The 14,823-nt window shown below is 38.0% G+C and overlaps 1 protein-coding gene across 1 annotated transcript in view; it reads right to left on the reverse strand.

Moving 5' to 3' along the window:
- Positions 1-14,823, reverse strand: part of LOC147650037 (uncharacterized) — a 21,578-nt gene continuing 6,755 nt past the window's right edge. The window contains exon 5 of the mRNA XM_086854964.1: positions 1-70. The gene's annotated coding sequence lies outside the window, so the exon portion shown is untranslated. The remainder of the gene's footprint in view (positions 71-14,823) is intronic.

The raw sequence follows: 14,823 nt of genomic DNA on the forward strand, positions 1-14,823 counted from the left end.
TTAGAACAAACCCAGCTCAATATTTATTGGATTCCAAGTCCAATCCAGTTCCATTCTTGCACCAAATAGTCTGAAAAATGGAAATGAAAGTGGCTTAATAACAAATTAAATGATGCACTATAAGGCAGAATATTTTACAAATGTGAATCGCCTGTGCTCAGGACTGACCTATTATCTTCACCTCTATTTGGATGAAATTTTTCCTCTATTCAAGAGGGTTTTAATTCCTGTAGGAAGGTTTATAATAAAGAGCTGATCAATATAATACATTTATTTAGATAGTCTGGTCATTAAGGAATAAGAGTGTTCTGAAGCTTACAATTTAGATTATTCACATTTTATGTGGTCATAGTGGTCATTATGTGGTCATAAAAGCATGTTTCCTCATGATACCTATGAAATCAGCATTTGAGTTTCAAGATATTCTTAATATAAACAAGAAACACCAGATACATGTTCACTGAAATGACTGTAGAGCAGCAGGGATACACCTTTCACATTTCATGCCTCTGTTAGTGTTGGTGGACTGCCAAGACAAAACCAGTAAACTTATATTTTGTACTTTTAATCTGAAACTTTAAAAATAAACATTCAGTATATTTTAACGGAGTGTTTTGCACATTTCTAATTTCAATGCAAATAAACATGCTGGCTTACTAACACCTCACAATAACTCCAGGAGAGGGCAACACTGATGGACCACCCGATTCCATCTGAATTCATGGATGGTCACATAGTGATTGTGTTAGGAGCAAAATTAGAACATCTGTTCTGTCTCAGTGTTAGATAAGAGCCAAGAGCAATGCCTCCAGCAGAAGGGAAGATTACCTTGCCATTTGCCACACTTGTAAGAGAGTCAAGTTAAAACATCTCTTGGGTACACCAAAAGGGAGGGATTTTTGCCAATTTTCTATGAATGAGACCCATTTAGGTCACAATTTCTGGAAATATTTACTAAGAGAATAATTTAATTGGATAATGTACCAACAAGTACCTATCCAAATGAAGAGAAGTGACCTACTTTCACTTTTATTTCAGGCCCCAAGGAAGGATCACACTGTTCTTCAACACTACACCTGGAGCAACAATCTTTTCTATTCTTGTACCTCCTCGGAAGGGAGGAAGCTGCAGATGCACAAGAACTTGGGAGGGGACTCAGTTGGGATGGCTGATCCCAATGGACCCAAGGGAACTCACGACACATGTCCTCAGGAAAGCATCCTCTGAAATACAGGTATAATATCGTTGTTGTTGGCCACACAGGCTTCCTGTGACACTGGCTGGAGCTCCCTCTCTCTTGCCAGAAGCAGAGTTCATGGGCACATCCAAGATGATCCCTGCTCATTGGCAGCTCTTCAGCAAGGATCAGTGATGAGACAATTCCATAATCCCCAAATGCCTGTGACTAGGGACTAGGAACACCATGCTGAAAGGTGAGTTCCTTTCAGGTACATCACATTCAGTTCTGGAAACAAAGGTACCCAAATCAGTCACTTTGGAAAATCATTTTCCCTGGACTTTTCAAAACCTGCCTCCAGCTGCACATAGGGACTGACCTGAGCAGTTTGAGCTGAGAATTTCTTAATGGAGAACATGAAATGTAGAGCTAATGCCAGATGCTTTTGTATTCTCTGTGTGTGTTTGGGGGATCCCAGCAGTGTATTTGCACAAGCACCTTCCCCAGTTCCCAGCTGCTGGGACCAGCAGCCACAGTCCTGCATAACCACCCACTTGGACATGAATTCTTCATAACTTCACCCTGTCTGATCCAAACAAGCAGTTTCTACAGTGCCCACTATAATCCAAATTAAAGAAAGCAAAAACTTAATCAAAGCAGTGAACAGAATTATTTAAGAGCTTCTCATCACCCTCCCTTAGTGTAGAGGAAGTATCCAGAGAAATCCTACACTCTTAGAAGACTCAGACCAGAAATCATAAGTTCATACAATGAATTTCTGCCTTTCTGATGATGATGTACAGATTGCAAAGCAGCTGCTTTTCACAGGATAAATCTGCTCCCCCTGAAGACTTTCCTTTTTTTAAAATAAATTTGCTGTTATTTTAATAAGGACAGAAAAAATCCTTCACTGTAAATTCTACAGAGGGAAATGAGAAAAGCTTATAAACATTTTTGAAGGATACATTAAGCAAATTAGATACATAGATCAGATTTCTGGAAGGAAAAAGTGTTTGCTTCTCTTCATTTTTCATTCTCTTTTTACCCAGAGAGTTTTGATCATGACAAACTGAATCCAGTTGGCTCAGCAGAAAGAAATAAGTCATTAATGAATTTAAATCCTGAGGAAATTCTTCTGGCTTCAAAGATGATATTATAGCTATTGGCAGTGAATGCTTTTGTATTGGCCATTATTTGTTTATCATTCAAAATTGCTAATTTTGATACATGTTAATCAGATTGTTTTGGACACATGGTAAACAGATCACCAGGTATTGTTCAGCAGGAAATTATGAAGGCACTCCAACTCCTGTGGTGGATCGGCTCTATCCAGCCACTGAGAAGAAAGGTCAGACTTACACCGAATTACCTCCTGGGGAAAAAAGGTAGTGGAAAGGGAGATTAAAGGCTGGTAAACAAGTTTTCCTCAATACTCCCTTATACACCACCACGAGTGCTTGGACATTCAAGCCCAGATGCTGCCTTTATTCCCTTCAGCAAACACTGCTACAGCCCCAGAAGAAGCTGCATAATATTTTATATGTATAACTCAAAGCAGGAAACTGATTAATGAGGTCTAGAGGAATGTGTAGATTTTTTACCCTCAGAACTCAGTCCTTCTTCTGGATTGACTTCTGTGCATTGATTTTTTTCCTGTGCAATCAATTTAATTTTAAAATGCTTCTAGCAATTATTTTGTTGCTATGGGAACTTCCACAGTTTCTTTAAGCTATACTGATGTGCTGTTATCTCTCTATTCAGGTCCACCTGATAAATCCACAACACTGAAATCACCTTACTCCAAATGTTTTCATTTCTCCCACTTTCTTTTCCTGGCCCTTTGTAGCAGCACTATGAAAACCTCCCATACACAGTGGTCTTAATACATTCTGAACTTTATTTACGGAATTTTTCTTTACTTTTGTTTTTCCCCTAATATATTAAGGGTATAATTAAAACTATTGTTTCCGTCTTTTTATGCTACTGTCTTCCTTCAACAACACTTTTTACTCTGGTAATTTTTAAATGATTCTGTCAAAACCTGCTTGAAAGATCCTTTTTTAATTGTCCTACCTTCGTTCTCCAAAACCTTTCCTAATCTATCCCTACTTTATTTTCAGGTCATACTCTCAATTTATGTGCTCCTAGAGCTGATCTGCAGTTTGTTCATGCTGAACTGCTCAGCAAGCTCCACTGTTCACCTCTGCAGCCTGCGGTTTCTTCTTTATGTTTATCATGAACAGAGAGGATTCTTAAAAAATTCTTTAATGGAATATTCTCAAACATTTACTTAAAATTCTCCCATGTGGCTTTAAAAAACAGCCAGTCTATATAGTTGCTGCTGTTGCACCCTCATCACTGCATATTGTGTTGATATTTCTTTTCACATCATCCTCTGTTGCTTCCCACTTTCAAGAAGAACTTTGGAGTGGTCATGAGTTTACAGCATTGACAATTCATGTGTGGACCTTCTGAAGCCACCAGAAACACAGCAAATGTATCTGCATTTCCCTTTGGCTGGTTGAATTGCACGGCCATTCACTGAATTATCATCCTTCAATTGCCATATCCCACTTCAGAGCCTTAGGAAGAATTTAATCACTGTCTTTCCCACTGAGGGCTCAACATCAATGAAAATGCAAAAGCAAATACTAAAGAATAAAAGGTCAAGTCAGCTAAAGATGACTCACAGACATAGGAAGGGGAATAATAATCCTTGGTTAGGAATTGTCAGTGTATCTCCTTTTCTGCCAGCAGCAATATTTTAGGCCCTTCTTCAAAAAGGGTGCCCTGAGTATGAAAATCCTCCTGCTATTCTGAATGTCTTGGACATGAACTGAATGCCTGTTGGAGCAGTTCCTCGCGCACACAGAACCAGACACCACTACAACCACAGGCGCATGAGACTGTCTGGCTCACTGCACTGTTGATCCAACACAGAATAGACACCCTAAAGGTTTCTGGAAACATCATGAGACAGCCACTATTTTTAACCTAGTTACATCCACTACTCTATGCAGTTACCAGTGCAGCCAGGAAGAGTAAAAGATGAGTATCTTAGTATCCCCTCAAAATAAACAGCCTATTAAAATATAATTATAATTTGGGATTATGAAGCCATACAATCAGCTTCTGTTCAACTTTGGGATAAAAAGTATCAGTTTGATTACTGCCAAAATGCAGAGATCAATGGCTAGGGTTGCCATGCCAACTTAAAGAGCACTAGCTGCAGAAATGTGCAAGAATAAATTGGTGGATGATTCTGGAGAATCTGGCAGATTGAAATTTTTCTGCTCTTGAATGATTTTCTTCATTTCACAGATAATAGAACTGCTTATTTTAATTTAACAAGCAGCAGTTTGTGTGCTGAATTGAATGTTGTGTAGTCTTTTCCTAGTGCCCATTCAGGTAAGCAGCTGTCCAGGGCAGCTGTGGGTCATTGCAGGCAGTGTAGGGTTAGAGACTGAGCAGAACTGAGTGCAGAGCAAGCGAGAGAAAATCAAGTTACTCAACTTCCAACATTTAAAATGAAAATACCAGTATTGTGTTACTGTGGTAATACTTAAATTCCTCATTATTTTCATTGAACTGTAAGTTCAGTTCCTTGCAGTCAGGTCATTCCAATAACATTTATCTCAGCATTTCTATTCCAGTAGCCTCCTATTTTAGAGGTTTTAGAACCCGCCACCTATAAAAATATACTTTGGACTCACAGTCTCCTTTTCTTGGTATTACTTATATACTTATGAATATAGCACAAATTTTATTTTACCCCAATTCCACATTAGTTCACAGGTAAGAAAAGCAGAAGTCTTTAAGATGGCATTGAAACAGTATTGGTTGTATAGAGAGGAAAAAACAAGACACAAAAAAGAGAAATAAAAAAGATAGTAATACCAAATAGGATGGAACAGACAAATAAATAAGTGGAAAGGGAAAATCTAGCAAATTAAATGTTGTTCTTTACATTTTCAAAAGTGTTTTCTTTTCCAACCATTCAGCAGTCTGCCCAATATCCCCAAGCAATAAGGATCCACAAGATCTTTATTCCCCTGGGGTAGAAGAGAGGACTTTAGGAACAGTGCTAGGAACACTGTGAGACATCCAGCACTGAACTGGTGGCATGCTTGGTTCCCAGCCCGTGCCATGCATTCAGTGAAGAGTGCACAGAACTCAGGGCAAAGTGCAAGGGGAGAAGGCTTTCCTGAGGGAGCTGCATCTCACTGCCTGGAGGGCAATGAGGCTTCAAACTTCAGCTTTCTATCTGGCAAAGGCTTAAACCCACTGACAGTCTGCTACATTATGTCACTGAGGATGCCCTAAAATGTCCTGTTCTGCTGCTTCCATCTGAAAAGACATTCAATCCTAACCAAGTCCAAACACTACACATTTTCTGAAATCTGTCCTTTTGTTATGTAGATATCAAATTATAAGAAAAAATAATTTTGCTTGTCATCATATGGAAGATAGTGTGTCTGCATTGTTCCACTACCTAGATTATTTTGGAATAAAGTGCTTAAGAACTATACAAATAATTTGAATTGGCTGTGCAGGAAAATCCAGACTACTGGGTAGAAGTGACAAGAAACAATTATTTACATAAAGAGAAAGTCAGATTGAAAAGTCTGAATTTAAAGCTCCTGAGTTGGCTCTTCTTCTTTGGCTTATCAGGATGAAGAGGTTTATAATGGTTTTACTTCTCTTTGGTCTTCACATCTCCAATCAGATGCACGTTTCAGGAAAAAGGGAAAGCACTTCCACACTCTGCTCAGTGCAGAGAGGATAAATAAAAGAGGCAGTCTGGAAAGCATTTTGAAAACTGACAGTTCAAAGGGAGCCACGATGTTCAAAGCTGTAGAGTCATAAATTAATCATTTTTCACCCAGCACATAAGTGCTATATTTTTACTGTTTCTTCATTTGATGTCAGCAGTCTACCATATCTGTGAGGCACAGCAGCACACAAGTTCATTCCCCATGATAGTAATCTGACACTATTCACTTTGAATCCTATTGCACATTTTAGAAATATACAAATTTCACAGTTTCTTTGTGTTTCCATTTTGTTTGAACAACTGTGGTGAAAAGGAAAATAGTAAGTTGTATTTCCCTCCCCTCTATAAAATACTAATCTTGGTTTTTAACTTTTTTTTTTCCTGCATATGTTGCTGTTTGCTTTCCTGATTTTGCAAGCATTCAGACCTGTTATGCTGTAGGAATCAAGGTATGTGTTTCTTATAGAGCAAATTACATTCCATAAATTTAAGCTTCTCTCTCACTATTTTAGTAGCATATGAGAGAGGTCAGTGTTATTTTTATGCTCTTTGTTAGAGTGGAAAAATAACTTGCTTTCACGACACTAAAAAGGGCAATGACTGGGACAACTTTATCTTATTCTTCTACTTGAGGCCAAACAAATGGAATCTTGTGTCTGATGTCATACAGAAGAGGGATATGTTCTGGTGTAGAATTATATTGCAGTGGGATGGATTTCTAGAAGATTTGAGCACACAGAGATCTCAGTGGCTGCCTGGGGAGCTAAGAGAGCTCAGCAGCTCCAAAAATGAAGAGGCTTGGGGTCTGTAGAATTATACAGAACCATTTCATTTGTTTTCAATCAAGCCATTTCATTCATATGAATGTGTGGAATAATACTTAACTGAGGGTTCTACACTATCACCTGAATCTGAGTCTTAAGTTAGCAAATCCCTCTTTGAAGTCTATGTTAGAATGTTGTGGGGTTGATTGGAGTTTTTTGTTTGTTTGTTTGTTTTTAACCTAGCTGACGTGACATATCTAAGAGAAGCACTAGAAAATATTGTTTATCTATTTATTAATAATATGCATACAAATAATTATTTATGCAATTGGCCAGTCTAATTTGTAACTGTGGAAAAGTCTGACCTCCTTTCCACATAATTCTAATTCACTCTTCATACTTCTAACAACCATGGCATCAGTCTCATTCTAAATGAAAATACATGCATTTCTCATTAAGTTACTGCTATTGAATCTTTCCATGTTTAATCACAGATAGAAGTCATTAGCTGAGTTGCTTAACCTAGCAAAGTAAAAGTCTGAATAAACTAACACATGGTATATAAATACAAAGAGATTCATTATTCATTTAAACATTTTCTATAGCAAGTAATATCATGGAGCTACAGTCCCATTTCCCAGAAAAATCAGAGATCCTGTAGTAATCTTTTCTGTCTAGTCTAGAGAGATTAACAGTTCATTAGAACATGACAGTTTGATTAACATTTTCTTAAATTCTTGTTAAAAAGCCAAGTTGTCAACTAGCTAACACGGCTGTGAGTTTAGCACATTTTAAAAAAAACAGGGGGAAAGTGTTACGGTAATCTATGTCTTCAAGAGATGTTAATGTGCCCCTATAAACTGTGCTGCTGCAACCTATTTTTAGGTAAAAATTTAAGACCTAGAACATTCAATAAATCTCAAAGACTGTGAATCATATATATATATATATATATATACACATATATACACACATATACATACATACATATATATATATATATATATATATATATATATACATACAAACACACACACACACACACACACATATATATATATATGTGTAGGATGCCTGCCTCTAGAGAGGTCAGCAGGAATCAAGCCAGAACCTTTAACAGGGGTATTGGAGGCTTCTCCCACCACAGGCAGAACAAAGTGCATTCTTTTACAGTCACTTCAGACACAGGAGGGTCAGAATGTACCTGGAGGATCATAAAGTGTGCACCTATCCTGTAGCTTAATTCCACCTAATGATTATGGCCAAGGGCTTGTCACTGTTGAAGACATGACTTGGTCTGTTTTGAAAACAGATTTGCACAGATCACACACATCTGGTAAGTGGGGGTACTCTCCCAGTTCCCAGACCATGGTAGTGGTGGATCCCAAAGGGAACTCCATTCACTGCACTTAATCCTGTGTGTAATGTTTTCTCCTCTCACATCTCTTCATTTTGCGTGTGTCACCACTCCAGACTCTTATGATGCAAACATGGCTGGAATATAGCTGAGTTATTTCAAGTTCCTGTCAGAGCAAATCACTAAAGTTTTTCACAGAGAAGCCTGGACACCTTTAACACTTGGCACAAGGTAGATAGAGGCAAGCTTGCTGTTACAGGACATGGAAGTTGGAAATTCCTATTAAATTAGTTTATGTAGAAAACCCAGATATCATCTGTATTTGAATGGGTCACAACATACACAGTCTTCCATGCTGTGAGGAGAAAAGAGCATTTGAAGAGCTTTTGAAGAGTTCTGCCAGCATTGCTTTGCAAAGCTGTGATGATTCCAGCCATTGGTACAGTTCATGTGACTACATTAGCTCACAAAAGAACTGTTCATAAAGAATACATCAACAGCAGAAAATGCGGGTGTTGTATAAGGTATTTTCCAGAAGACACAGATCTTTGTGAGGGAACACCAATTGAAAAGACTAACAAAAATTCCCATTTATAATAATAAGGTTGCTGATTGAATTTTAAAGCTGTGCACTAAGCTGATTCAGCAACAACCAAGAAAGCTGAGCCAAGAAGGATTTAAGCTGCCAAGTTCTTGATCTCTAATTCTGCTGTTAAGTGTATCTAGTAATTTGGTGTCCTAATTACAGCTCTTTCCCTTTTTTTTTTTGTAGGCACTCCTCTGCGTATTGGAAGGAAGACATGAAGCAAAAACTGTGAGGAAGTGCAAATGTAGTATCTACAAAGAGTGTAACTGCCTTAGGTGCATTGGCATGAAAAAGCCCCTTTAGAATTTACTTGGAAATTAAAAGAGGACAAAAAAAATCACATTTAGAACACAATTATGTTTAGTCTGCCCTGAAAGGAGTGCAACAGAGTAGGAGCAAGCTTCCTCCTACAAAAGAGTTTCATTTTTACAAAATAAAAACCAAAAAAAAAAACTAGTTGAAACATTTGACGTTTCAACTGTGTATAGTTTCTGTGTACACCAGGCTAGGATGGCTGACAGCATAGTAAATGCAGCTAAGTGTTTCAAGCTGACTCGTCCATGCTGCTAAGGAATCTCTTTGTTGTACCTTTACTTAAATACAGCTCCAAGGTTTCTGTTGGCAGCTGGGATCCAGAAAGCACTGCACATGCCATCTGAAGAAGCATCGTGTTTAGCATCTCTAACTGAACAAAACTGGGCCACAAGCAGGGATCTGGACAGTGCAAAACTGAATAAAAAACCTACTGCTGCTCAGTCTAACAAGGTTTGAATTCTTTCTACTGTTAGCACAGCCACCATTACCTTAGCCTCACAAAGTCAGAGCAAAGTTTTTGGTTAAGGAAAAGGAAAAAGGAGGGGGAAGAAAGACAGAAAGAGAAAACAGGTTTAAATATGGTTTTCACTGGAATAGCCTCTCATGTCTTCCACTCATGGATTTTCCTTTTCAGTACAGTAAATTACCTAACATATGAGTGTGGGCCATGGTTTCTGTCACTGGATGCTGCTGTGTAGACAGTGGCAGGTGGTGGTGTTTATTTTTATTAGAGTATGTACTATGTAATCAGAATACAAATGTAGATTTGGGTTTGCTTCAGTGGAAGGATAGGTTTGGAGGAAAGCAGAAGACAAAATTCAAATCTCTAAAACTGCATACATGGCCAATAGTAATCTAATACAATAAGAAAGGGGATTCTACCAGAACACATGAAAAGCTTTCACAATCTTGCTGTTAATCTTCTAAAAATGTGAAAATCTCTGTTTTATTTTAAAACAGTGCAGGCAAACATTCCTCTTTTATCACCCTTCTGCAAATTTCATGCAAGGAAAGAAGCCAGCTTATTTGAGGTAACACAACCAGCCTACACTGGAACAAAAGTGTTTCTGCCAGGTCTTGCAGAGATGGGAACTAAAGTAAAGAAAAGGAACTCTGGCTACGCACTGACACTCCAGCAAACAGAAGTAACTATTACTGCATAAAACAGAAATATGAGATCAAAATAATCACACCAGTCACATCCCTATCAAGATATCTGATAACAAGGTCCAAGAGAAGCCACACACCACATAAAGCTAAACTGCTCACAGTGATAACTGTGAACAGATCTAAATTGTGCCCTAGTAATACCTTTCATGTTTGAATACCTACATGTTTTCTTAATTTTTCTGTTAAAAAAAAAAGTGTACCTAAATCTGGAAGACTATTCCCAGAATCCCTTCATGTCTGATGTCCTATATGCCACCTGAAGCTACAGTCTTTCCATACAGTGCTTCAACAACAAGTAAAATTGAGAGGAGCAATGTTTGGAATAATCCCCACAAGTTTCTGGGGTGATACTGACATTGCCTCCCAGTGCTCTATATTCTCCTTTAGCTTTTAAAGCATTTTTCTTGTCCTTCAGATATTCTGATCTCTGTTTTTCTTGCTAATATTATTGCCATAGAGTCCTTGACTCTTTAGAAGAGTAAAGGAATTAAGGGAGTTGCCCTGTGTTCATACATGTTACTTAACTGCTCTCCTATCAGCAGCATTCACTGTAAGTCCTGTTACTCAGTTTGCCATATCCCACAAGTCCCAATACCACATGTTGTCCTTGCCAGTACTCAGCCAGTGCCATGGCCAGCTGCCAAAATGGGAAGAGCTATAGTGTCTAACTCTGGACAGTGTAGGCTATCTAGAATATCCATCATTAGTATAGCTGCAGTAATGAGTCATAGCAGAGAAGCTTCACAGGAAAGTTCAGTAGATATGAGACTCTTCAAAAAACAAAGAGGTTTCTAAAGTGGAGAGCAGGTATTCAGAGGGAGGTGTAAGAGCATCTAGACAATAGATAGAAAAAAAAAAAAGAACGTGTCATTCTATTTAAAGGATTATACATTTTTCCACATAGCACAGTGAATCTGATTTCTTACAGCAATTAATATAAGCTTCAAAGAATATGCACTTCCAGTTCTGGAATTCTGAAATGCAGTGGAAGGAAAAAACTGAAATATTTCCTACAGAAGTTGCCTTGCAGGGAATAACTGCTGACTGAAGACCTCACCATAAGGAATACCATATAGGTTTTCTTTTACAGAAAAGTGCAGTGCTGTTTCGAAGCCCTGTGCATTCACCCTGGGGAATCTGCAGAGCACTTTGTACTATAAGAAAGATATCTTGTCATTAATGACTAATGACTAGTGGGTAATCATGCAGCAGAGTCTCTTTATCTGACAGGGCTGCACACATGGATGACTTGCAGCACAATTACCCTACTGTGGTTGCTAGGTGGCAAATGTAGTGCCTAGAAAACATCTGATTCTGACAGCATCTGTAAACTGTTTTGTAGGAACAGCTTTACCACTGCATAAATTCTGTAACAAAGGATTTTCTAAACTAGAGCTATTCCAAACAAAAGCACCACAAAAATCACATTTATACTGAACTTTTGACATATACAACTGAACCCACATTTCTCAGGATAAAAATTTATGAAAACAGAATTTTCTAAAAGCTAAGTCAACAAAACAGCTAGATCACTAGAGAAAAGGCTGTTCTGATCCTTCCACAGTTTACAGGCACTCAAAACTCTGCCCTCCCAGGACAGACTTGACACTGCTGAAATAAGCATTGCAGCTAATGAAACAAGGATGTAAAATTTTACTTGCAAAATAGTAAAGCACCAATGCCAGCTTCTTGTGCACTGCTCAGCATGCAGATTTAACACCTTGGTCTTCAAACACCCCCCCTCCCTAAGGATTTGCATGTGTTGGTAGCTCTACTACTCTCCCTAGATTCACACCCTAAACTCTGTGACCCTTGCAGCTTTGTGGCCTTCTTTCAGGAAATGTGCTCCTCACATAGTGACCAGTGCATCCTCTACCACTGCAAACTTCCATTTCATATGCTCTTCATCTCTGCTACCCCTGTCTAAACTGGTCACAGAATGCTACGAACAATTAAAATGTAGCAAAAAGCATACTCTGATATTTAGGATTTGACAAGGAATAATGCAGCTACAGTAGCAGAATCAACCCAAATTATGTCCAGCTGTAGATAGTCAGACAAAGTACACCTAATCCTAATAAAGAGGAAAAAAAAAATCTTTGACACTTAAAACAATGGAAGTAAAATGAAGAAGAGAAAGTTACATAAAGTTGCAGGAATCTGAAGGAGAGTGAAGGCCTTTGAACAAACACTATCAGAACAGATTATGGCTCAGCTTGTAGTATAGTGAGTAATTTCTGGTATTCAGGAAATTAATCTGAAGATCTTAATTGCAACTCAAACAATTACTCATAATCAGACTGCTGTAATAGTCTTCCCTACTAGTAAATAAAACAGCTCCTTCAAGTATTTAATATTGCCTCTGTTAAATGTTCTGATTACTTTGGTGCAATATTATTATCCAGGGTTTCACAGATTGTGTTTACTCCCAGGAAAACAGGAGTAAACAACTATATCCAGGCAAAATTTACCAGGAAACTTGTGGAAAAAAAATTATGACCAGAGTTATCAAGAGACTAGATGAAGCCGTCTGAATTGATTTGTCAGTTTGGGCTTAGGTTTTTAGATTATTTCCATCTTCCCTTTTTATATCACTGAAACCCCTATTTTGTCTCTAAACCACCCCTAGCTTCTCTCCTAACACCAGGTAGTTAGTCCTAAAGTGGAGTAGCAAATGTTTCATTAGATTTCTATTCTGGGTAGGTATCAGCCATGTAGTGTTTTCTGGTTTCCCCAAGAGCTGACACTTCCAGTTTGAACTGTTCACTGTAATTTTTTTTCAGAAGTGCTCTTAAAATTCAAAGCTAAGTCAGGCAAATTGGCACAAATGTTGAGATAACAAGGGATTTATTTTTCTCTTTGCTACAGTAAGGAAGGTTCAAACTAGGTTTTATCTGGAGAGATGTTTCACTGCAGTGCAATCGGTCACAGTAAATGCAATGCACTGGGGGACACTTTGATTTGTATCATTGCTCTTACACTGTTTCAAAAAGCACTTGCTGTAAAAAGTAGGACTATGGTGATCAAGTCCAATAAGTTCCTTAAGAAGTTACTAAACATTTGACTACTCAGTCTCAAAACAATCCTACTCCAATTTGAATGTCTACTTCTACATGAACATAGCTCAAATACACTGTGAAGCATAATGGACCAAATTCAACTCTGTACACTGAAAAGGTAAAAAAAAAAGTGTAAACACAAATGTGCAATCTAAACAGTTTTTCTTTAGGTTTCCCCACCTAACACATCCAATACATGTCTTGAAGACAGGAAATATGGCTCAAATAGGGGAAGCAGTAAACAAGGAGAGGACTAAAAATCTGGTAGATGTTCAAAGCCACTTTTTGTTTATTTGATCAAATTAACTTAAAATTGTAAACTTGAAAAAGAAAGCTTCAGTTCTAGTGTACATTTTGGAGTACTTACTTATCCATATCTCCAAATCAGCCAAGAAGATCTTGGATCTAACAAGATCCATACATAAACACTAAAGGCTCCTTTACAGGTGGATTTTTAATACCCGGAAGAAAGAATTTCCTTAATAAAATTAGTTCATGTGACCAACTCTTCCAGAAAGTTGCTAAATCACTCCATTTTACATGAAAAGTTTCTTCATTAATTAAAGAAAATGAAAAACCCAACCACACACATATTGGTTAGCAATGTCATCTTTTAAGACAATTTGTATATTTTGGTCCCTGCCCCTCCGGACTATCTGCAGACTACGAAGGTTGCTAAGCCTGTGCCTATCTAATCTTCCATTTTTGCAGTCCTTCAGCTTCCTACTAAGAAGCCAGTCAGAAGCTGATTGCAGACTGTTTGTCCTAAAAAAAGAGACTGCTTTGCCAAAGGCAAAGCATATCCTGGGCCACACTACTGAAGAAAATAAGAGCATGCTAGGTTCATCCAGAGTAGGAAAAGGCTGTTACACACAGGAACACAAATATGTGGGATTTTATCCATGGATGAGAGAGGGAATGAAAAAAAACTTTTTTGCCTTTGTTTCCAGTCTTGCAACAGGGAACAGCTTTGTTGTAAATCTCTTTGTGGCAAAGTTAAATTGAAGGAAATGCTGAACCACTCTAACAAATGTGCTTTCCAAATGTATATCAAGGAATCTATTTTTCAGCATAAAAGAGTTACCTCTAGTGCCAAGAAAACACTGTTCCTGTAAGTGGAGTTTGTTACACTGCCAGATCTTTCAACTAGGAAACCATCACCTCTCCTGTCTGCTACAGATTGGGCCTGCAGCCTAATTACAGAACAACATTTGAATTTGCTAAAACCTGTCTGGTGTCAAGTTTAAAATAACATGCTTTACAATGACTATTGGCTGCTAATTAATAACCTGTAAGGATGGGGAACTGCACCCAGATCCACAGAGTAAGCCTGCGATGCTGGCACTTGCTTCAGATGTTTTTTTCTCAGAAGGCTTCACAACTGTGGCGGAGAGCTTTAGAAATAACTGCTGCACAAAGGAAATGCTTTGTACCTTGTTCATCAGCTTTCAGGTACAAAATCAGCCTCCAAAGCATGAGACAAAGATGTTCAACACAGCAAATTCATCTTCTTCCATATTTTGAAGCTGTGGAAGTGAATAGGAGATAGCTGCAGCTATCTCCTAGTGTTGCAGCAAAATAAAGATTATACTTTTCGTTGTGAATATGATATATAGCACTG

The sequence above is a fragment of the Cyanistes caeruleus genome, chromosome 17 (genome assembly GCF_971803275.1).
Source record: "Cyanistes caeruleus chromosome 17, bCyaCae1.hap1.1, whole genome shotgun sequence".
In the NCBI taxonomy this organism is placed as follows: domain Eukaryota; kingdom Metazoa; phylum Chordata; class Aves; order Passeriformes; family Paridae; genus Cyanistes; species Cyanistes caeruleus.